Below are 23,071 nucleotides of genomic sequence, written 5' to 3' on the forward strand. Positions count from 1 at the left end.
CTCCTCCAGCTCCTGTTTGCTGTCCATGTGCTATAGGGATATCAGATCTGCATGAGCTGAGAAAGTGGCTCCCTTGTGGCAGCAGGGTGAAGGGCATGTAGTTTAGCATCTATAGTCTGATGTGACAGTCTTTGAAATGAAAAGTTCCAATGGCCTTGGTATGTGCTATTTTTGAAAGGGTGGAGGGAAAAGAAGATAGAAAATATACTCATCTTGCATTTGCACTTTGCTTCAGGTACAGGGTACAAATAAAATATGAATACATGATGTATTATCTCTTCAGTGCCTTTCCAAGGTGTAAACACACATACAGTTTTTTTTCACCCAAACAGGCTCTGAGCAATTTAAAGCAGGTCTGACAGAAGGAAATTGACAGGACAGGAGTTTTCTATTCCTTTGCTAGTGACTGGCTGTATGCTCTTCAGCATGGTATTGCATGCCTTTGTACCTGTTTCCCCAATCACCTTTTGTATCTTTCAGCTTCCTTTTTCAGGCTTCAGCTTTTCCTATCCTGTGTGAGTATACAGCATCTAGCATAGTGGAGGCCTGATCCTGTCTGGGATTTCTAACCACTAGTGTGTTATAGTTAATAACAGTTGTCCCTCAATCTTCCTTGTCTTCGTATACCTGCTGCTCCCTGTACCTCCTCAGGCAATCTCTATCACCTTCTTGGAGAAGAGTGCTACCAGTTGATCTCTGTAGGGGGAAATCAAACAATGCAAGCTAACTCATGTACTACTACAATTAATTACCCAGCAGCAATTAATTTTTCTTTACAGTCATGAGCATTGATAGAGGCTGGATAGATAACCCTCAAAGAGGAATTCCTCAGCATAGGTATGGAAGAGAGATTCTCCAAAGCTCCTGTGAGCTGGTGTCTCTACAGAGGTGTTTCTGCTTCTGTCAGATACAGTGATATGAACTCTGTGAATATTCATCTATTGCATACAGGCTCTGGGGGCAGCATCTTGGTTTGGGTAAATATTAAGGGAAACAGCAAGGAAAATGTTTTCATCCAGACCATCAAATGTGCATCTGTCTGGTGAACTCAGCAAGCTCCTGTTTCATATTCTATTACCTTGGCCCTGAACCATGCCCTTAAAAGTGCTCTTAGTGTTATGAATCTTCATGACTTTCCAGATCTAGCCTTTCAGATTTGCTGCAGGCAAGACACTGTGCTAAGATGCACTCAGTGGCACTGTTAGTTTTACTGATTTGTCCTAATGTCCCCTAAAAGCAAAGTAATGAATTTGCTTGGGATGTGCATTTTATTGATAGAGGCATTGGTCAGACAGGAGCTGACAGAGTGTAAAAAAACTCTGTGGCCTGATAGCAATCTAATCCTTGTCAGTTCTGACTGTAAGTTCACATTTCCACATTCTGTCAAAAGCTTGGTGATGAGTTTCTCAATGTTATGTTTCTCTGCCTTGCAGACAGAAATACAAGTAGATGTTTCTGTCAAAAATAGCTCTGCTTTACAGATGTGGTTTATTAACTAACTTATACTACCCTCTTCTGGCTGTTCAGTTCCCCACATACACACCACAAGCTGAATCAATACCTGATGACTTAAACAGGCAAGTGGTGACTTCTCCATGTACCAGCACTTCCTTCGTGGTTAATGAGTTGGCTAATTGCTGAGTTTTCCTATGTACTGCATTACAGTAACAGAAGGGTGATTATAAGGTGTTACACAAACTGTGCTTTCATTTCACAAATAAACAATCTAGGAGGAAATACAGTTAGCTTTCCTGAGAGCATCACAGGATTGAAAGGACAAAACAACAACAAAGGTTCAAAATGAACAGGCAAAGTAATTTCTTGTTACTGTAAGAGCAACCATGATGCATGTCACAGGAGGCAAAAAGTTCTGAGATCTTTGAAACAAGCTAAGTTTTGTCATTGATGGATAATCTGGTTTAGCCAGACCCTGAGAAATGACATGAAGAGATAAAAATACCTCAGGTATGCTCACTACCTTGACATTTTGGTACTTTGGTTTGGAATCTACAGTACCCTTGTTCTCCAACAGACTTCTGCTTGCCACTAAAAACAATGCAGTAATTTCTGACAATATTTCATGGGTTGCTATAAGCAGTACCTGAAATTGCAGCAAGAGAAGAAAGCGCGCGCGCACACACACACACGTATTTATGCATTTTGACAAAGTCACGTCTTCATTTTGTGGGAACAAAATACATTAACAAGACTGAAAGCACTACTTTGAGGTCTCTGGGGTAAATGTACTACTCAGCAAATATACTGCCCAGTATCAGTGACAGTTCATATTTTTTACTTAACAAGATTATGAAGTCTCTTGGCCCACAAAATACAGCAGGTTTTGTCCTGACTGAAAAGCCACCCTGGATACAGGGACTGCAAGGCAGGCCTATGGGGCTCGTTAGCACACAGCAAGCACTTGTGGGTCCATACCTCCAGAGAAGCCTTCATGCAGTTAGAGGGAGGAACCATTTTTTCCTCCAGTTTCTGCAGAGCTTTAACAATGTGCCCAGCTACTAATTGTGAGGTTGACAGGTGGTTCGTGTGACCTCATATATTTAAATAAAAAAATGGAAAAGGTGAGGGGGAAGTGGGAGGGGTTAGCAAAAGCAGAAGGATTGAAAAGAAACCCTTTCAGAGAACCTGCTTTGCTTCCAATGCTGTAGTCTCTACCCCATGGTCTGCAGCTGTAACAGAACACATGAGGCCATCTAGACCCTGGTGTCCCTACCCCAGGGAGCAGCAGTAGCCTGCTGGGTCAGGACAAACATTGTCCTTGGTGGCAGCTTTCCTCTAATGTCTTTTGTGGACTTTGATGGCCATTGAATCACAGAATGGGAGGGTTTGAAAGGGACCTCTTAGAGGTTCAGTCCAACCTTCTTGCCAATGCAGAATCACTTAGGGCACGTCACACAGGAATATGTCCAGGAGGGTTTGGAAACTCTCCAGAGTAGCCTCCACAACCTCTCTGGAAGCCTATTGCAGGACTCTGGCACCCTCACAGCACAGAAGTTTGTCCTCATGTTGAGGTGCAACTTCCTGCGTTCCAGTTTGTGCCTGTTGTCCCTTGTCTTACCTCTAGGAACCACTGAAAAGAGACTGGCCCTGTCTTCTTGGCACCCACTCTCAAGGTATTTATAAACATTGGCCAATCCCCTCTTAGTATTCTCCAGGCTAAACAGCCCCAGGTCTCTCAGCCTTGCCTCATAAGACAGGTGTTCCAGTTCATTAATTATCTCTGTAGCCATCTGTTGGACTCTCTCCAGTACTTCCTTGCCTCTCCTGAACTGTGGAGCTCAGAACTGGACAGAGTACTCCAGATGTGGCCTCACTAGAGCTTCACTAGAGGACTGGAGCTTCTCCTCAGCTTGCCTGGCACTGCCAGGCCATGGCACCTCTCCTGCTTGAGCAGCGCCATTTTGTGGCTGTGGGCAGTGGCAGCTCTCCTGCTCGAGCAGCGCCATTTTGTGGCTGTGGGCAGTGGTGCCTCTCCTGCTCGAGCAGCGCCATTTTGTGGCTGTAGGCCATGACACCTCTCCTGCTCGAGCAGCGCCATTTTGTGGCTGTGGGCAGTGGTGCCCCTCCTGCTCCAGCAGCGCCATTTTGTGGCTGTGGGCAGTGGTGCCTCTCCTGCTCCAGCAGCGCCATTTTGTGGCTGCGGGCAGTGGTGCCTCTCCTGCTCGAGCAGCGCCATTTTGTGGCTGCAGGCAGTGGTACCTCTCCTGCTCGAGCAGCGCCATTTTGTGGCTGTGGGCAGTGGTGCCTCTCCTGCTCGAGCAGCGCCATTTTGTGGCTGTGGGCAGTGGTGCCTCTCCTGCTTGAGCAGCGCCATTTTGTGGCTGCAGGCCATGACACCTCTCCTGCTCGAGCAGCGCCATTTTGTGGCTGTGGGCAGTGGCAGCTCTCCTGCTCGAGCAGCGCCATTTTGTGGCTGTAGGCCATGACACCTCTCCTGCTCCAGCAGCGCCATTTTGTGGCTGCGGGCAGTGGTGCCTCTCCTGCTCGAGCAGCGCCATTTTGTGGCTGTAGGCCATGACACCTCTCCTGCTCCAGCAGCGCCATTTTGTGGCTGTGGGCAGTGGTGCCTCTCCTGCTCGAGCAGCGCCATTTTGTGGCTGCGGGCAGTGGCAGCTCTCCTGCTCCAGCAGCGCCATTTTGTGGCTGTGGGCAGTGGTGCCTCTCCTGCTCCAGCAGCGCCATTTTGTGGCTGCGGGCAGTGGCAGCTCTCCTGCTCGAGCAGCGCCATTTTGTGGCTGTAGGCCATGACACCTCTCCTGCTCCAGCAGCGCCATTTTGTGGCTGCGGGCAGTGGCAGCTCTCCTGCTCGAGCAGCGCCATTTTGTGGCTGTGGGCAGTGGTGCCTCTCCTGCTCAAGCAGCGCCATTTTGTGGCTGTGGGCAGTGGTGCCTCTCCTGCTCCAGCAGCGCCATTTTGTGGCTGCGGGCAGTGGCAGCTCTCCTGCTCGAGCAGCGCCATTTTGTGGCTGCAGGCCATGACACCTTTCCTGCTCCAGCAGCGCCATTTTGTGGCTGCGGGCAGTGGCAGCTCTCCTGCTCGAGCAGCGCCATTTTGTGGCTGTAGGCCATGACACCTCTCCTGCTCCAGCAGCGCCATTTTGTGGCTGCGGGCAGTGGCAGCTCTCCTGCTCCAGCAGCGCCATTTTGTGGCTGCGGGCAGTGGCAGCTCTCCTGCTCGAGCAGCGCCATTTTGTGGCTGTGGGCAGTGGTGCCTCTCCTGCTCAAGCAGCGCCATTTTGTGGCTGTGGGCAGTGGTGCCTCTCCTGCTCCAGCAGCGCCATTTTGTGGCTGCGGGCAGTGGCAGCTCTCCTGCTCCAGCAGCACCATTTTGTGGCTGCGGGCAGTGGCAGCCCTCCTGCTCGAGCAGCGCCATTTTGTGGCTGCGGGCAGTGGTGCCTCTCCTGCTCCAGCAGCGCCATTTTGTGGCTGCGGGCAGTGGCAGCTCTCCTGCTCGAGCAGCGCCATTTTGTGGCTGCGGGCAGTGGCAGCTCTCCTGCTCCAGCAGCGCCATTTTGTGGCTGCGGGCAGTGGCAGCTCTCCTGCTCCAGCAGCGCCATTTTGTGGCTGCGGGCAGTGGTGCCTCTCCTGCTCCAGCAGCGCCATTTTGTGGCTGCGGGCAGTGGTGCCTCTCCTGCTCCAGCAGCGCCATTTTGTGGCTGTAGGCCATGACACCTCTCCTGCTCCAGCAGCGCCATTTTGTGGCTGCGGGCAGTGGTGCCCCTCCTGCTCCAGCAGCGCCATTTTGTGGCTGTGGGCAGTGGTGCCTCTCCTGCTCCAGCAGCGCCATTTTGTGGCTGCGGGCAGTGGTGCCTCTCCTGCTCCAGCAGCGCCATTTTGTGGCTGCGGGCAGTGGCAGCTCTCCTGCTCCAGCAGCGCCATTTTGTGGCTGCGGGCAGTGGCAGCTCTCCTGCTCCAGCAGCACCATTTTGTGGCTGCGGGCAGTGGCAGCCCTCCTGCTCGAGCAGCGCCATTTTGTGGCTGCGGGCAGTGGTGCCTCTCCTGCTCCAGCAGCGCCATTTTGTGGCTGCGGGCAGTGGCTGCCTCAGCTCACACCATGGGCACTACCTAACATTCAGGGCCAGTGGCTGGGCTGCCACTGTGGAATGGTCAACAGCTCTTCTCCAGAATGGTCTTGGATGAGCACACAGAGCTACAGCGGGCCACATGGGCCCCAGGCCCAGTCTAAGGTGGGTGCCTTTCGTCTTGGGCTTTTCCCTCAGGGTTGATTTTCCTGGCACTGGGGCAGCTGTTCTCCCAGGTGCCTGTGTCCCTCAGAGGGTGGCCCACAGCTCCCTAGGCAGCCATTTTAAGCCTGCTGGGATGGCTGGTGCCTGTTGAGCTCTGTGTGGTGTGGCAGGTATGGGCGAGCAGCCCAGGAGGCCCCATCCCCCAGAGCCACACCTCCTGTGCTTTGCTCTGTCCTTGTTGGGTCTGCTTCCAGGACAGGTTGTTACAGCCCTCACCTCTCACCAGAGGCACCTGCATGAACACCAACAGAGAGGCTGGACAGCTTCAAATGTTCCCAGCCACCACTGTTGAGTTTTAATGGAGTGTCCCTCCATTTTCTGACAGGCAGAAAACCAGAGAGGAGATAAACACCAGCATCCTGAGATGCAGGGGAACATGAGGTAAGCTGAAGGCAGCTCACATGCTGGGACATGTTGTTACAGGTACAAACTGTTTTCCTTTAGGCAAGCTGACTGTGTACTAGCTGATGGTATAGCCCACAGCTTGGATAAAAGCCTGGGCCATCCTTGACTCTCTCACTGCCTTGGCCTTTGCTTGTCCACTGTTTGTGTTAGGTGCTCTTCCTCACAGCTCCTCACGGTCTGCTGGTGGCAGTACTCATTCTACACCCAGCCAGCTGTGGCATGAGACTGGGCTGGGCACTCTGTGTGCAGTACATCTGGTGTTCAGGGATAAAGGCGGTATCTGCTCCACAAACCCAGCTCTTTATGAAGTAACTGTGTAACCTGACAGACTGAAGGGCAGGACTCACTCTACTAGGGATCAAGGAACCAAGTTGTTCTGGGGCAGACTTTCAGGTAACCATGGAATTCCACTGTGCCACTGTAATGGGTTTCACCAGCTGGGCAACTTTCTTTCAAACCCTAAAGTCTCAAGACTAATCAATTTTAGCCACAGGGCAAGCTGTCCACATGTGTGTGCTGGTAGATATTCCAATCCTTCCCACAAAAGTAACTGACAGGCAGGAAGTTGGCCACGTTCTTCATCTGATGTCTTTACATGTCCTCAGGTCCTTGCTGTCCCCTGCTATAAAAATTCCTCTCTGCACAATCAACTTCTGCACCATATGTTGGTCCATTAAACCAATTCTGTCCTGAAAGTCAAATGTCCAAAATTTAGACAAGCAGTGACACATTGTTGTTGATCTATTCTGTCAGCATGCAATAAAATGCTTTGCCTACATTTATTTAAATCTTTGGCTTGACTTGCCTGGAGCAGATTTTCTCTTTTACATTGTTTAGAATAAGAAATGTAGTTCCTGGAGCCTTTAAATGTTTTCAATGATTTCTGTATTAGAAGGGCTGATATAAATAGATGATCAAATTAGGAATGCACAATTGGCAGGAAGCTCCTGGGAGCGTGCTCTGTTCCCCTGCCATTGGAGGGAAAGCATCACTCATCTGAACTGATCAGCATTTCATGGAATATTGATTGAGGCTTAGGACCCAGTGGTCCAGTGAGAAGGCTGCCATGTAGAAAGCTTGTTTCCAATGAAATGGGTATGGTTAATTTATAAACATTAGTGTTTGTGATGATATTGTCCCCTACCTGAAATTAACCATTGCCTTGTGCCTCATTTAATCTTGTTTCTGCTGAAAGAGGGGAGACTTGCTTTCCCCTCATCTTCACAGGCACTGCAGCAGCAGAGTGAGCTGTATTGGCTCATGTTCTCACTCAGAATAAGAGAACTAGTGGGACCATAGGAGTAGGGCAAGCAGGACTGCCCTTCTGATGGCAAGCTGCTCTTGAATCAGCTTAAACATATTATGAAACTGCTGTCTCCATCTTCATTTTGCTGGCTGGCCAAGCAAATGCTTGGTTTTATCTCACTCCCCCCTTTCAGGTATTTATCCACCCCTTTTGTGTGCTGACTCAGTTAAAATTCATCCATCCTGAACTAGGTGAACAGAGCTGCCTGCAGTGTTTCAGAGGCAGTCTTACCAGTGTCTTGTACAGTGCTACAAAAACTGCCCTCTTTCTCCTGGAAATGCTTCAACAAATTCATCCTATGATCATACTTGTCTCTGTCTCAGAAGGTAAGATTCTACTTTGGGCAGCACCAATGCATGAGGCATGACCTTTATTTCCCCTTGCTGCTAAGGGAATCCTGTGATTCAGGGCTCCTTGTAGCTCTTGCAGCATTGTCTGAACCAGCCTGCTTACTGCTGTGAGATTTGCTTTGCTGCAGTGTTGGTGCTTCCAGAAAAACTGGATCAGAGGAAAACCTTGAACAAGGGAGCAGATGCACTGTTAGCTACATGGGGTAAAATCCTGGCAGTACTTCCACTGACTTAATAGGGTGAAGAGTCAATAAAGACAATTTGTCCTTTCACACTTTGGCTGGCTGACTAAATTGGGACCTTACATAAAATCTGATGTCTAATAACTGTTGAACATGTGATTCATCCCTAAATCTCAGTATGAAAATAGGAAAACAGTGGGGAGAGAAAAGGAGTGGGAAGTAGGAAACACACAACCTCCACACTGTTTTATACCTGATATAATTTCAGCCAGGCCTTTGTTTCATTTTGGTAAAAGAAAAAACTACTGCATCCTGTGCTGTAAGGAGCTAGGAGAAATAACTTTGACCTGAAGAAACAAGGAAGGGAGTGTAGTCTCCTGACAGAAGTAACTAATTAAAAGCTGTCATCTTGCATCCAACAGCAGTGGCAGCTGCTTAATTGGATGTTAAAAATATCCTGTCTGGTCTTTGAAAAGTACATGCTTGAATGGTGGTGAGATAACTGGTGCTTTGGCCTTTGTACAGGATGCACAAAATCAAGGGCTGCTGTCTGAGCTCAGGTCTGAGTGTGTAATGACTGATTCCTCTTGCTGCACAGGCTCTGCATCTCCAGCTCTGACTAATGCTGAGATTCTGAATTCACCACCAAACCCCAGCTCATTTCTGCATGCCTTCTCCTTTAGCATTAAATCCTGACTTTTCAGAAGGCTTGCTTTCAGGGTAGCTTCTTTTTCTGGTGCTATTTGATTTTTATTTAGTCAGGCAGGAGTAAAGATGGTGGTGAAAGCAGGTGAGTGGTGATCTTGAAGCACAACTGCATGGCACAGCCCCCTGCACAATTCAAACAATTCAGACCAGAGGGCTTTTTGTCTTTCTGGTTGCCTGGTAGTGCCAGCACCCTAGATTTGCCTTTCAAAAAGGAGAAGGAAAACAGAAAAAAGCTGTGGCTGGGGGGAGAGGTCTCAAAGGCAAACCACAGACACCTTGATGGGTTTTTATCCTCTCTCTCTGCCCAGCAGTAAGTTGCTGGTATAGTTTTTTTTCTTCACAATCCAGCAGATGGTGTTAGATGGCTATTTAATGGCTTGCATGGGACTGAAAGATCTTATTGGTAATAGAACTAAAAGCATGCAGGAGAGAAGTTTTGCAGGGATTTTCAGTGACTCTCAAAGCTGTGACAGGCTCCTGATATAAGCATTTGTGTGTGTGCTTTCAGCTTACTACTAGTAAATTTTTTCCATGTTGAGGTGGAACTTGTGTTCCAGTTTTTGTCTGTTGCCTCTGGTGCTGTCACAGGGCACCACTGAGAAGGGACTGACCCACGTCAGATGTTTAAAAACATTGCTTAAACCCAGCCCCAGGTCTCTCAGCCTTTCCTCGTGAGACAGATGTTCTGTTCCCTTAATCATCCTCATAGCCTCCATTGGACTCTAGTATTTCCCTGTACCTCTTGAACTGGATGCAGTACTTCAGATGTGGTCTCACTGGGGCAGAGTAGAGGAGGAGGAGAACCTCCCTCTACCTACTGGTCACACTCTTCTTAAGGGACCCCAGGATGCCGTCGGCACTATCGGCCACAAAGGCAAATTGCTGCCCCGTGGTTAACTGATTGTCCTCCAAGGCCCTTCTCCCTGGAAATGTATGCTGCTCAGACTCACTTTCACATCAAACAGTTAACAGACTAACACAGAGCACCAGCAGTGGCACAGGCTTGACACGCCAGTCAAGGGCATAATTTATACAATTCCAGTAGATTTGTTTTATAAAGTGACAGCTTTTAGTGATGGGCTAATGTATTCTACTTGGTAGACTTGTTCCTGAGCAATCACCAAAAATAGCAGGCACTGGGGTATACAAATGTCCTGGGTAGAGGCACAGAAAATGGAAGGTAGAGGAGCGTGACTTGTCTGCTAATAGCAGCGCCAGAGATTTGAGGGAGAGCTTGTTGTGGGTGTTTGATTTCTCTCTCTCTCTCTCTTTTTTTTTTAAATTTATTTTGAGAGTTATGCCTCTGAGGTAGGGGATGGTGTCTGTCTGTCCTGTAGATGAGGAGAAGTAGTGCTCTTGTGGTTTAAGCTTTTCCTGGAGTCCAAAAGCCCACCAAAACAGATGTAGATTGCCTCCCCTCTCCCTGGTAGGGAAAAGCAAATCAAGCAGGGGGAGGAGAGAGAGAGGTAAAACTACAAAAGAACAGTCTTAAATCGATTTGGAAGTAAAAAGGCAAGTTTCACCAAATGTGTAAGGCATTTGAGTCAAAGGAAGGTTACAAAGGTAAAAGGAAAAGGGATAAATACAAATATATACAAAACCAGGCGTAGCTGGGAAAGGATTCTCGAGATGTAAGATGGATTCTCTTTAGATGCAGTTCCCTTACGAGTCTGCAACAGCACACAGCAGGCCAGACCATGTGGTTAACAGTAGCAGGAGGGTGTCAGCAAAGCAAGGTGTCATCTCCAAACTTGCTGAGGGTGCACTTGATCCCACTGTCCGTGTCATTGATGAGCATATTAAACAGCACCGGCTCCAGTGTGGACCCCGAGGGACATCACTAGTCACCCATCTCCATCTGGACGTCGGGACATTGACCACTACCCTCTGGATGCTCCCAACCAGCCACTTCCTTATCCACTGAATCCATCAAATACATCTCTCTCCAACTTAGAGAGATGGATGCTGTGGGACACTGTGTTGAAGGCCTTGCAGAAGTCCTGGTAGACAACACTGTGCTTGGGCATCAAGCTGTTGTGTTAGGCTTGCTTAGCTCTCAGCTACTTTAAAGACATCTCTGCACTGCTTTCATCTTTTCTGGTTCATGTCCATAGTTGCAGTTCTTGCTGTAAATGGACTAATCCTCACATTTGTAGTACAAGAATTTTCTTAAGATATTGGGGCTTGGACTTTTATTTTATTCTGCTAGTGCCACTTTAGCTTTTCAGATTTTGAGGCAGCTTTGTTCCCATCCTATGTGGGCTGAAGGGAAACACAGGCTTTCAAAATGATCCTTGGCACCTGACAAGGAGCAAGTTCGTAAACAACTGTTGCTGTGGTAACACATCAGCAATGTCCCTGGGTTGAGTTTTCACTGGTGGGTGCTAACATTTGAAATTATTGACCTGGACTGGGAGCTGTGTTGGTGGCAGAGAACTGCAAAATGGGAGTTAACTAACTGAGGTGTGTTAAGCAAAGATATTCAGTACTTCCCCAGATGGCTCTGAAGGTTGGTGAAAAGGTAATACAGCATTTAGAGTTTTTCAGCTGTTCAGTGGTGCAGGTAGAAATTTTGGGTATGTGAGTGCAACAGCTGATGAAGTCAGCAGGTTTTTCTTCACCTTCCTGCCGTGACTCTCTTAGCAAAAAGTCCAAGGGCTAGTCTAGGAAATGGACATACTTCAGATATGTTTAAAATGCTCCTTTCCTTACTAGTGACCATTAACCAGGTAGTGTTGGGAATCTACACCAGTACTGTCCATACTGAGCCAAGTCATCAGAATTTTGTGATGGTTTTAGCCCCAGTTCAGTGTTAGTGAACGGCTGTGAATTGAAGCATTGCTCATCACTGCTCATCCATACAAGCTCAGTGAAGGGTTTAGATCCTCTCCTTCTGCAACATATTCTTTCTGCTTTGAAGTAATAAACTTAAAACACAGTACTACTGTAATAAAATACACTGCACTGTATTTTAAGTTTAATTTTGTTTTGTTCTCTTTAATCAACCCCATGGGAATATCTGGGATTCATCAGCATGCACTTGGTCTAGAATGAACTGTTCTTGGTGTGTTTTCCTGATCCTCATCAAGCTTTCTCCTGCCTTTGACAGACTTTTGGTTTCTCTTCTTCCTAGGAGGAAAATAGCACACTACTGGTATTAGAATTTGCACCAGTCTTACTGTAATTCCCTGTGTGGGCATTCAAAGCAACATAAATTACATCATGCATGTACTGAAGACCAGGTCTGCACACAAGGAGTTAGCTGTATCGATGTAGCCCTGCTGGAAAATTTTCCTTTGTAGGGCAGCCTGATGACTGTCATACTGCTGAGCTTGATCTGAAGGGGCCCATTAGCCTTATCTATTTACAGTCAGCAAAGTAATCTAGCACCCTCATATGTGATTCAAAAGTCTCAGAACCTCATGTCATCTCTTCAGCTGTTCACAACAAAGTGCTGGATGTGACCAAACTGTTTCCTATTTTGCAAATCTTTCTCAGTCACTTCTGGTTTTTGTGTGCTCTGTGACCACCTTGCTGGGTGGCTGTAGGATCTGCTGCCATTCCCACCCTCTGATGACTGCTGTAGCTCATAGGAATTCAGCCTTTCCTGTATCACAGCTATCTCTTTATGTATTCACCCTTCCAGACCTGCAAGTAGTACCTGCTGTTTGCTGACAGGACCCTCAAAGGACAATTTCCAACTGTGTGCCTTTTCTGCTCTGTCTGTGGGACAGGCAGCTCCCAGGAGGTTTAGGCTATGGCTCTTTACAAAAGAAGCTGTTTTCCTTGACTTCCATCAGCACATTCCTTATGCTCTGCTGGTAGGAAACCTGAGAGCAGGTTGGTTTTTGCTCTGAAAGTTTCTTTGAGCTTGTGAGATGGGCTGGAATGCTTTGTTGAAAGCACCTTCATGGTGCAGAATGCAGACATTTTAATCCTTCCTGCTGCTGTTTCTTGTCTTGCTGCTCTGAAAGGACCTTGGAGTGAGGTGGGGGTTGGTCTCTCTTCCCTAGTATCAAGTGATGGAGAGGAAATGGCCTGAAACTGTGCCAGGGGAGGTATGGGTTGGATATTAGGAAAAATGTCATTACTGAAAGGATGGTCAGACATTGGAACAGGCTGCTGGGGAGGTGGAGGGGTCATTGTGCCTGGAGATATTCAAAAAACCCATGTAGGCCTGGTACTTTGGGACATGGCTTAAAGGCCATGGTGGTGCCAGCTCAGCAGCTAGACTCTATCATCTTAGAGGTCTTTTCCAGCCAAAACCATTCTATGGTTTGTAAGTCATTCAGGTCTTTATAAGCATGCATGACTTCTCTTCTTCAGCTATAGGGAAACTGATTCAAAAGAGGAGTATCTAGACAGGGAGAACACTATGCCAGTGTTCTCCATTCTGTCTCTGAATGGCCCTGAAAAGTAGCAGCTCAAGTGCATTAAATGCTCTAGCTGATGTAAATGGATAAAAGAAATGAGAGCTATGGGGAAGGTCTGAAGTCTCTTGTTCTTGATTCAAGTGTGTCCACTATCTGAGCATGCAGGGTTAGGTATTAGCATGATACAATAACATGGCAGATGCTAGCCTTGTCTCTTTGCTTGCAGTACAATCACTACCCTGGCTTGGGAGGATAACTTAATGCTAGCTTTCACAGTCCTGGAGCCAGTCTTGGACAAGTGGTTGTCAGGACCACTTATTTTTCACCATGAGAGAAGTTAGACATTGGAATAATCTCCCAAGAGAGTGGATTCCCCTAAATTGCACAGTTTTAAGACTCAGTTTGACAGGGTGCTGAGCCATCTCATTTCAACTCTACTATTATCTAGAAAGGTTGGACCAGATGATCCTTGAGGTCCATTCCAACCTAGCATTCTATGATTCTGTGATTTCATTCACCCAACAATGTCAAAATTTAAAGTTGCCTTCGGGGGCTGTGTTAATTCATTACATAAAAAGGAGGAGTGGTGAAAACAAAGGATATCAAACTGACTTTATCAGAAGTATTGAAGTGAGATCTGTGAGAGGCACAGACAAAGTAGACAAAGACTCGGACTCCCTTGTCTCATCAGAGGAAATTTAACATCCCCTGCATTTGCCACAGTGGAATGGCGGAGAAGGGTTGATTCTAGGTGTTGTTTCAGGACTTTATTATTGCTTAGCAACAATATTTCAGCTCTCTTCAACCCTTTCTTTACTCTTGAAAGGTGAGGAGCAGGGCACTTCCAAGATGAAATTAGTTGCTGGGGAGTCATTCTGTCAAGGTTGGAGGTAAGGGTAGGTCTTAAAAACCTCAACTGACTGGCCAGCTGTGGTTCTGTGTGCCAGGCTGTGCAAGACCCTTCTTCAAAACACAGGCTTAAATTAGAGAGCTTCCAACGTTGATGTTAAATGTAGTAGGTTAGTGTCTAGGACAGAATATTATGTTTTATTTATAGGCACTGCTTGGTGGAAATGGCAGCAGGGTTTTTGTTAACCATGCCTGTCTGGAAGCAGTATGCAGGTTGAAGAAAAGCAAGTGTTTGCTGTCTCCCTCCTTCTGCCTCAACTGCTCGAGTTTGCCTTTAAGTCCCAAGACCAGCACATTTAGAATGCAAATGCTCTTTGCAAGGAGTTTCTGTGACTTTGTTGCATTATCTGTGGAGCTCCTGGTTTCAGGGGACCTTCACACAGACAAAATTGATCAGCGGCAGGAGGAGGAAAATAGCTGTTGCCACAGCAACCGATGATGACTCATCCTGGGTAGCAGACAGCAAAGGCTGGGAGGCTGCAGTAATTTTCCAGATGCTTAATCCAGCTCTCAATTCTTTATTTCTCTTGCTGACAGGCAGAAATCCTCCTCTGCCTTTCTTTGCTCAGAGACCCACACAGCCTGCAGCCCTACGTGATGCAGAGTAGTCCTTTGTGGTGCTTACCTAGAATGGCGTCACAGAGACATGGCTGAGTAATGCAGATGAGTTACTCCATGGCTTGAACTGCAGCCCCTAAAGGTAGTAAAAATAGAGCTGCAAACTGCCTGTCTGCAAAAATACCCCAGTGTGTCATCAGCTGCACTTAATTCCTCTCTGCCAACTAGCATCACGTTTGCTGTAACTCCAGCTATAATACATTAAATCGGTTCATCTTGTTCCTTCTCGGTGATGAGGGTGTGCCTGGGCTCTATACAGAACATGCTAAAATGAGGAGAGCAAACTGCATTCAGCACATGCATTTCTGGGAGCCAGCTTCTCCTTTTCTATTACCTACTAATTTTTGTGTATGAATTTCAGTCTGCATGTGATGAAATCGAGCAGGTAGAGAGGCTTATCCAGGAAAAGAGCAGCAAAGGGAGCAGCACCTTCTGTGCCACTTATGGGGTGACTACCTTGCAGTTTTCCTGCAATGACTGCATTGTAGTACAGGCATCACCCCATTTGGGGCAGTGTTATAAATGACCAGGTAGTTCTTTTACCTGTTCTGTTGACAATGCAGAGCTCATGGTGATTGCAGTGTGATGATGAAATATCAAAGAGCATCTAGATTAAAGGTATCTTCAGTTTATTTGCATGGGGAATGTACACATTCAGCTCTTGAGCAGGAGAATAGTACATTTAACTCTTGAGCAGGAGAATAGTAATACCAGAATATGATTTCCTTGTTCAGGTAAGTTCACCTAGCTGTGAGGGACATAAGCATGTTCTGCAGCATGGGGAGAAAGAAAGGCTTCCCAGCAAAACAGAAGAGACAGCAACAGAACCCTGTGTTTGTTTTTGGAGGGGAGAGAAACAGAATACTGATGCTGCCAGCTGCTGTCTCATATAGCTCCTGGAAGGCAGATGGCTCTCTGTTGGTGAATCAAGTGAGACCATCAGCTACTTCTCCCACAAGGCAGCCCCTTTCAAGTCCTCCTTAAAGTTTTGGCTGGGTATGCAGCTGAAACAAGCTGCTGCATTGCTGACAGGCTTTGCAGTGTGTTGCTGGCTGAAGCTGAATCCATGTGAAATCACCAAGTGTGTAAGGCCTGAGGACGCTGTATGTGATGCTTGTTTTCCACTTTTTGTTGGGGTCATCTGCTAATGAATACATGAACTGTATGACATGGCTATGTATTGCCTTGGATATTTGTCTCCCGTCAGTAAGTGGGATGTTTAAGCATTTAATGAACATGCTGTGGTAGATCTTCAGGGAAAACCAGTTTTAAAAGGAAACAATAGAGACTTTGTTGGTGTTTAGCCGTTCCTAACTGTGGCTCAGTTTTGTATATCCAAAGGGAGAAGAGTTCTCTGCTCAATGCCCAATACTGCAACCTTGTTCATGACTTAGAACACTAACCCTGCATGATCCTTGCATGAGAACTAACATTACTGTGCAACAGGTTGACACATGCAGTGAATTTGCTAAGAAGTTGTCCTTTCCAGAAGCACACTGTTTTAGAACTGTAGCAAAATGAAGGCCAGATAGGAGATTTTAATCCACCAATCTCACCTCTGAAGACAGGAATAATTTACTACCTGGGTTACATGCTGTGTGATGATAAAAATGCTGATAATCAGATCATCTGCAATTTCAGCAGCAATTATTACATATTTCTGCTAGCATTGTAATAATATGTAGACATAATTAGCACCAAAAGTTCTGTGGTTCTATTAAACCCCTGATGTGAAAGCATGAAATGTCATCAATGGAGTTTACACACATGTTTTTCTAGGTCCTAGAAAAGATTCTAGCTTCTCTATCTTTTCTGGGGGGGATAAAAACCCCTAATCTTAAGCCCACCTGCTGTAATATTCAGTATCAATGAGGTTGTATTGACTTGCTAAGACACCTTGTGATCAGTTAGTCTTAAGTAGGTTGCCTGAAACCTTGTGGAAATGCATCTGCTTATACTGATTGTAGATAAGTGTTTGTAATTAATTCCATGTTAGTTTCTTGGTTAGTTTGGTGGGGGTTATTTATTTCTTTATTTGTCATAAGGCACATTCTGGACAGAAGCCAGCTAAGGCCACTATCCAGTGCAAGTCTCCAAGGACTCATTGGTCTGTGGAGTTATTTAAGGAGAGGTAAAAGCCTGCCTCATTTTTAATGTACCACCATTTCCAGATGCTTTTTGCTTTTGGAAGACAAAATTACTAGTAAATGTGGCTGAATAAAACTGTTAATAATCAAGGCAGCCTTGAGACGCTTGAGGTTGAGGCACAAATCATACATTATTGCCCTTTCTGCTTCTGAAAATATGTAAAAAAAGTTTTTCCTCTTCTGGATATCTTCTTTCTGCTGATGTTCTTGTACTGAGGGTACACATTTTCAAGTCTACTTGCTGGGCATCCTGTACTATGGGAGCCTAGTAATCACAGAATCACAGAGTGGTAGAAGTTGTAAGGGACCTCTGAAGAGTGTGTAGTCCAACACCCCTGTCAGAGCAGGATCACTGAAAGCAGATCCCATAGTTACATGTTCAGGCAGACCTTTATGGTCCCCAGAGACTGAGCCCCCTTCATCTCTAGGCAGCCTGTTCCAGTGATTTGCCACTCTGAAAGTAAAGAAATCTCTTCTCATGTTCATATAGAACTGCCTACATTCAAGTTTCTACCCATTACCTCTTGTCCCATCACTGGGGACCACTGAGAAGAATCTGGCCCCGTCTTCCTGACACCCACCACCATTTGTAAGCATTAATAAGATCCCCACTCAGCTTCCTTTTCTCCAAGCTAAACCGCCCCAGCTCTCTCAGCCTTCCCTCATATGATAGGTGTTCCAGTCTCCTCCTCATCTTAGTGGTCCTGTGCTGGACTCTCTCCATAAGGTAGGAACAGTGGTTCCCATCTGCCTTTCAAAGCTGTTCAGTGCAGTGCCAGCATCTGCCAGAGAGGATCACTGCTGAAGCTGACAACTCATCTCCCCTCTCTAACCCATGTTATGGATGAGTTAAGCCATGTAGCCTTGGATGCAAGTGCAGGATCCAGCCTACATGTCAGAATGTGCTCCTGTCACAGGCTCTCTCCTCGTTAGTTGCCAACTGTGCAGTGGGCAGGCTTTCAGGGTATTGCAGAAACAAGTATGAATAGACTTGAAAACGGAAACAAGCTTCAGATCACTGAAGTCTCTTTGTGGGGCTACAGTAGGAGGGGTGTGAAGGAGGGGTGTTCAGTGGAGATGCACTGAATGGAACAGTTTAGCAGGTGTAAGATTTCTGAGCCAGCTGGCAGCCTAGAGGCTGCTGGAGCAGGACCACCATTCTTCATTGCTGTTACCTAAGGTGACATCCCACTGAGATACTCAACTTTATATCTTGGAAAGGGGCTGGCATTGCATCTTTATGGGAAGGTAGTAAAATAGGTAGCTGCCCTTGACTTCACAATGGTCTGGGCTCGTTTATCTCCTTGGAAATGCTGTACAAATAGGTTTTATCTTCAGTTATCTTCAACTAACAAAGCAAAATGTCTCTTGTACAGGAAAGAAATACTCAAGCCATAGGAACAGCTTGAACTAAATTTCAGCTTTTAAATGCTGGGCATAGCTTCTCATTTGGATTTTAAAACTGCCTGTTCTGCTTATAACACTGTGTTCAAATCCCTCTGATCCAAGCTATTGTTTACAGAAAATAGGAATCTTGTGTCTTTGGGATATGGTGCCCTGGGGAAGCTGAAAGACTGGATAGATCATATTTCATGCTGCCCTAGGGAGCATGGAGGGAGAGAAGAGCTTGGTTCTCACCTTGGTTTTAGTTCTTGGCACCTCTGTATGGAAATTCCCAATCAGAAGCCATTTGCTGCTACTTTAGTTTTGGCACTTAGATGATTGTCCTTTGAAAATGATACTGTAGGCTGTTGAAGAGTGTCTGGTCATCCCACTTAGGAGATTTACAAATAGACTTGTTCACTCCCACTTTCCTTTGTAATATTTCCCAGCAGTAAGATATTTTACTTTCATAGTGTTTCAAGGTGAGCCACAGCTACTGAAGAGTTTTTGGGACAAGTGTTAGATCTCCTCAAGCAGGTGGTATACAATGTTGGGCATATCCTAGTGGATATGGCTGCTGCATTATCCCTGAATAGTGCTGATACTCATCACAGTGCTATGGACTTATGCTCTAATTACACAGTATTTTCTAATACAAGGATGATGTGTGAGAAAATGGAACCTGTGTTACTGGATGAAGGTGTGGAAAATCAAGGTCCTATCACATTCCTGGGCTCCATGTGTGTGGGATTAACTTTTGTCCTTTGTGCTCTCTTAAAGATGCCTACCTGAATTTTCCATGTTTAAGTATGCATGGAGCTTTTTTTGTTAGTATATTTTCTAAGGCACAGAACAAGCTACTTGTAGTCAAGATTCTGTGGTACTACAGTTCCTTAAGTCATTGAGAAAGACAAATCCAGTGCTTTAGATCATTTCTTGTTGTACTCTAAATTAGTCTTATTTTTTTTTATGGGAGGGAAGCCGAGCATAACAACCCTCTGTCCTGCATGTACTTTACACAGGATGGAGGTCTCCTTTCCTTGCAGTTCAGTCTAGGAGAGCTCTGGCTTTTTTTTCTCTTGGCTTCCCTCCCCCCACCTCATGTTGCATAGTTCCATTTATCTCTCCATGGTATATCCCAAATATCTGTGCCATTCCTGGGCACTGATTCAGAATTGAGTGCCATCTCTTATACTCTATATCTTACCCTGAGGTGTAGTGAGATTTCTCTGCAGATGTCTCTGAAGTTTGGGCCAAGTCTGCTCTGCTTATCTAAGAACGATCAGTGGTGAATGCAATTATCTTTAACAGTGAGCAAAGTTATCTTCAGCTTTCTTCCTGTGCTGTCTACTCACATTTTCACCCATTAACACTGCAGAATTTCCTTTGTTCAGCAGCAGTATGTCAACTCTGAAGCTTAATTAGTGTTGGGTGGTTAGGCAGTTTGCTGCTGAGAGCAGGTTTAAAGTCAGCAAAGAAACTCCATGGAGGCTGCTTGATCCTTCTCCTTTCCCCCCCTTCTCTTCATTATTACTTCATTTGTGCTGGTGACTACTTTGGCTTTGCAGGTAAAAACCCTTAACACCATTCTTGTCCATCTCTTGCACAGTGTAAGAGTTGACTTGAATGACCTGTCATTGTGAAGAAGTTAGGTGAAGAGCACTACATTTTAGTGAACAGCCCTCCCAAATTCCCCTGAAGCAGGTCACCTGTGTGTATAACCACCTCCCCTGTGCATTGTGTAGCACCACCATGTCATACACCTGTCTGTCCTTGGTCTGAGGCTTTTGTTGCCAAGGTGCATTCATCACCTTTTGCCAGCCCTACATTCTCCACAGTACCTTGCTTATTTTAGGCAGTACTTCTGTTTCCCACACTGACAACTACCCTTGGGATTCCTGGGAGCATTAGCAGAGACAAAGAATTTTCTTCCCCCACAGAATCCACTTTTTGTTTTCTTCCCTAAATGTAACATACCATCTGAAGACACTGGATTGAAACTTCTGTATTTCAGGGGAACAAAAGTAGGAATAAGCTTTGAAAAGTAGGTTTGCACTTTGCAGTGCTCACCTAACGAAGGGGATGAATATTTCTAAGGATAGTCAATTAATTTCTATAATAATATGTTGTATGAATATACCCCACTGCCCTCAAAAATACTTTAGTGCCTCCATTTTACTTGGAAGTCAGCTGAGGCCCAGAAACCTGGAATCCTGGAAGCAGGATATTAAACCAATCCTTGAAGTCTTTTTATTCAGTTTAGAGAAGCTGAGGATGCATCCCCCTTTGCCTTGTGTTTTTCCAAGTTCTGCATCCCCCTTGGCAATGTAGTAATGAACAGTTTCTAATCACACAGGAGCTTCTTTCTTGCCAAGGAACTGGGGTCTGTCTGAAACTTCCCTATGCATGCAATAATTCTGCTATTATCTGAAAGCCAGTGCCCTTCAGCTTGCTGGGAGCATATGAGATTATCACACAAGCACTGTATAATGAAATGCAAGCTCACTTTTTAATTTAGATTTATTAATGCAGTTCTTCAGCTTTATTAACCATCATTGAGATTGCTATCTATGGCACTTAATATTTTTTTAATGACTTTAATGTGGCAGTGTCCTTTTAATAAGAATTTAGGCCTTCATCTGACATGTTGCCTGTGAAATAAAATAATAGAAATCTAAAACAAAGTCAAATCCAACTTATCTGAAGAGCCAGTGTTGTGCAGCTTCCAGAGCTTTCTGCTCTTGCACAAAAATGTAATGTGCATCCAGTAGAGCTGGTGAGGATTTAACCAATGCCTGTTACCACAAAGTTTAGCATAATGATTTCCTCCTTGAGCACAGGGAGGAAGCCTCATTCTGCACGGTAAGGGATGGCAAAATGTTGATTATTTTAAAAATGTTAACCTCTTCATTCCTGCCCATGTTGCAATTATGGCAGATCATGTGCAGAGCACACCAGCCAATGCTTCTTCAATTGGCAAGGAAAATTTGGTGACCATACCCAGGATACAGGCACGTGTCAGCTCAACAAGCCCTCTGTGGAGTAGGTGAGGGAAAACACAGGTCAGTACCTTTAGTAGTAGTACTCAGATGCAGAATGATTCATTCCCCACACTTGGTAGTGGAGGAAAGCCAAGGTAGTTATCTCCTTGAGAGGATCACAGCCAAGACTGCCTCAAGCGTTATGATAAGGCAAGAAAAACAATTTTCCCCAGGGTGTCTTACTTTGATCCTCTAGCTTCTCATGTAATGATGGGACTGTCACAAGCTTATGTTTTGCTTTATGGTTCCCCCACTGCTGTGTCAGTGTGCGTTGCTTAGGAAGACTTCTGACTGATGTGACCAGGAGGCCATTCGATGCTCCAGCTTCCAAATGGGCAAGCACCTCTAGCCCCTCCTTACAGCCGTGTCTTGCTTGTACAAAAGTAATGATCAAAGCCAGATGAAGGCCTTAGAGGCTTGCTAATGGATGCTGAAACATTTTAACTGTTCAGTATGTTGGTCCAGCCCATTTGTCTCATGTCAGGATTTTCTGTTCTATCCTAAAAGAGCAAGCAAAGCCTTGATGACTGTTTTCACTCCCCTTCTGAAAGTTGCCTTTACTTTTGAGGTGCCACAACTCATAAATCTGGCAGATGTCACCGAGGACAGACAGTTTCTGAACACAGGGAACCTAATCACAATCTTACTGCTAACAAAGCAGAGGAAACTTTCAACTCCTACCTTTTTTTTCTCTTTAGCTTTTTTCCCCCCTTTTCTTTCTGTTGGCTAAAAACTAATTAGTGTACCACTAGAATGAAAAACAAATGAATTCTCTCTATTGGGAGCCAGGCATTCAAGGACAATCCTTATTGAAAAAAAAATCCCAGGCTCCTGTTGAATTGCAAATAGCAGTTAATTCCACTGCAGTTTCCTGGAACCCACAAAAAAGAAAATTGTAGCAGAAGGAGACCCAGCTGAGGAAGTTCAGTGAAAAGGATATTCTTTGTGTGTGTTTTATTTGGTGTATCATTACTTTGATCACAGATGCAGGGTCTGAGTTACTTGGTAGTGTTGGAGATTTAGTATAAAACTTCAGGCAAAATGTTCTGGTAGGAGGCTCAGTAGTGGAAGGAAATTATGGATTGCTTGATATTGGAGATGTTTTAGAACTGATCATACTAACATGTTGGGGATTATCAGGGTAAACATGATGCTGTTTCAAAGGAAACAGATGAACTAGGTGATTTGGAGAGCTCTCCTTCAGCTGCATTCCTGGAATAGGCAGCCTCTGTTGTTGATGTGTGTCTGACCATGAGGGTGAGCTACCACTAGTGCCTGATTAGCACAGAAATAGTTTTAACTAGCTCGGAAAAGGGAGCTGTGAGGTCCATTCTGGCTCTGCTAAATTACTGTGGATGAATCCTTTTGCTTGCCAAGCAAATAATGCATACCTTATCCCTCTCTCTTCTGTCTGTTTGTAACTTTGTTGGTGCAGGGCTGATTCTCACACGTGTTTGCAGAGAACTGAGCACCTCCTTGGGGGGGCAAAATAATAATGTTGATTTCTAATTTCACTTAGAGATGAAGGAAGTGTAAAAGCCAAAAGTGTGAACACTTTGAGTGTTCTTTCTTAATAACCTAGGTCACTTAATATTATCAGGGGATGTTTTAAAACACTGGGAACTGCTTGATTGTGTATGAAGAGATGAGGCCATGGAGAGGGGCAAATATTTGCCTTGTAAAGTGGATATATTTGCCAGCTGATTCATCTCTTGTTGGGGATGATGGATGCTGTAGTGTTGGCAAATGGCTGTTAGTAAGTAATCAAGATTTAGAGCCAAGCTAGGTTGGAATTCAGCCTGAGGGCTTGGATCCTGAGTTTTATGGGTTTTTTTGTCTTCTATGCCTTTCCTTCAGCCTACTGACTATATCTGGGGTTTTGTTT

This window comes from Dryobates pubescens, chromosome 8 (assembly GCF_014839835.1).
Source record: "Dryobates pubescens isolate bDryPub1 chromosome 8, bDryPub1.pri, whole genome shotgun sequence".
Classification (NCBI taxonomy): domain Eukaryota; kingdom Metazoa; phylum Chordata; class Aves; order Piciformes; family Picidae; genus Dryobates; species Dryobates pubescens.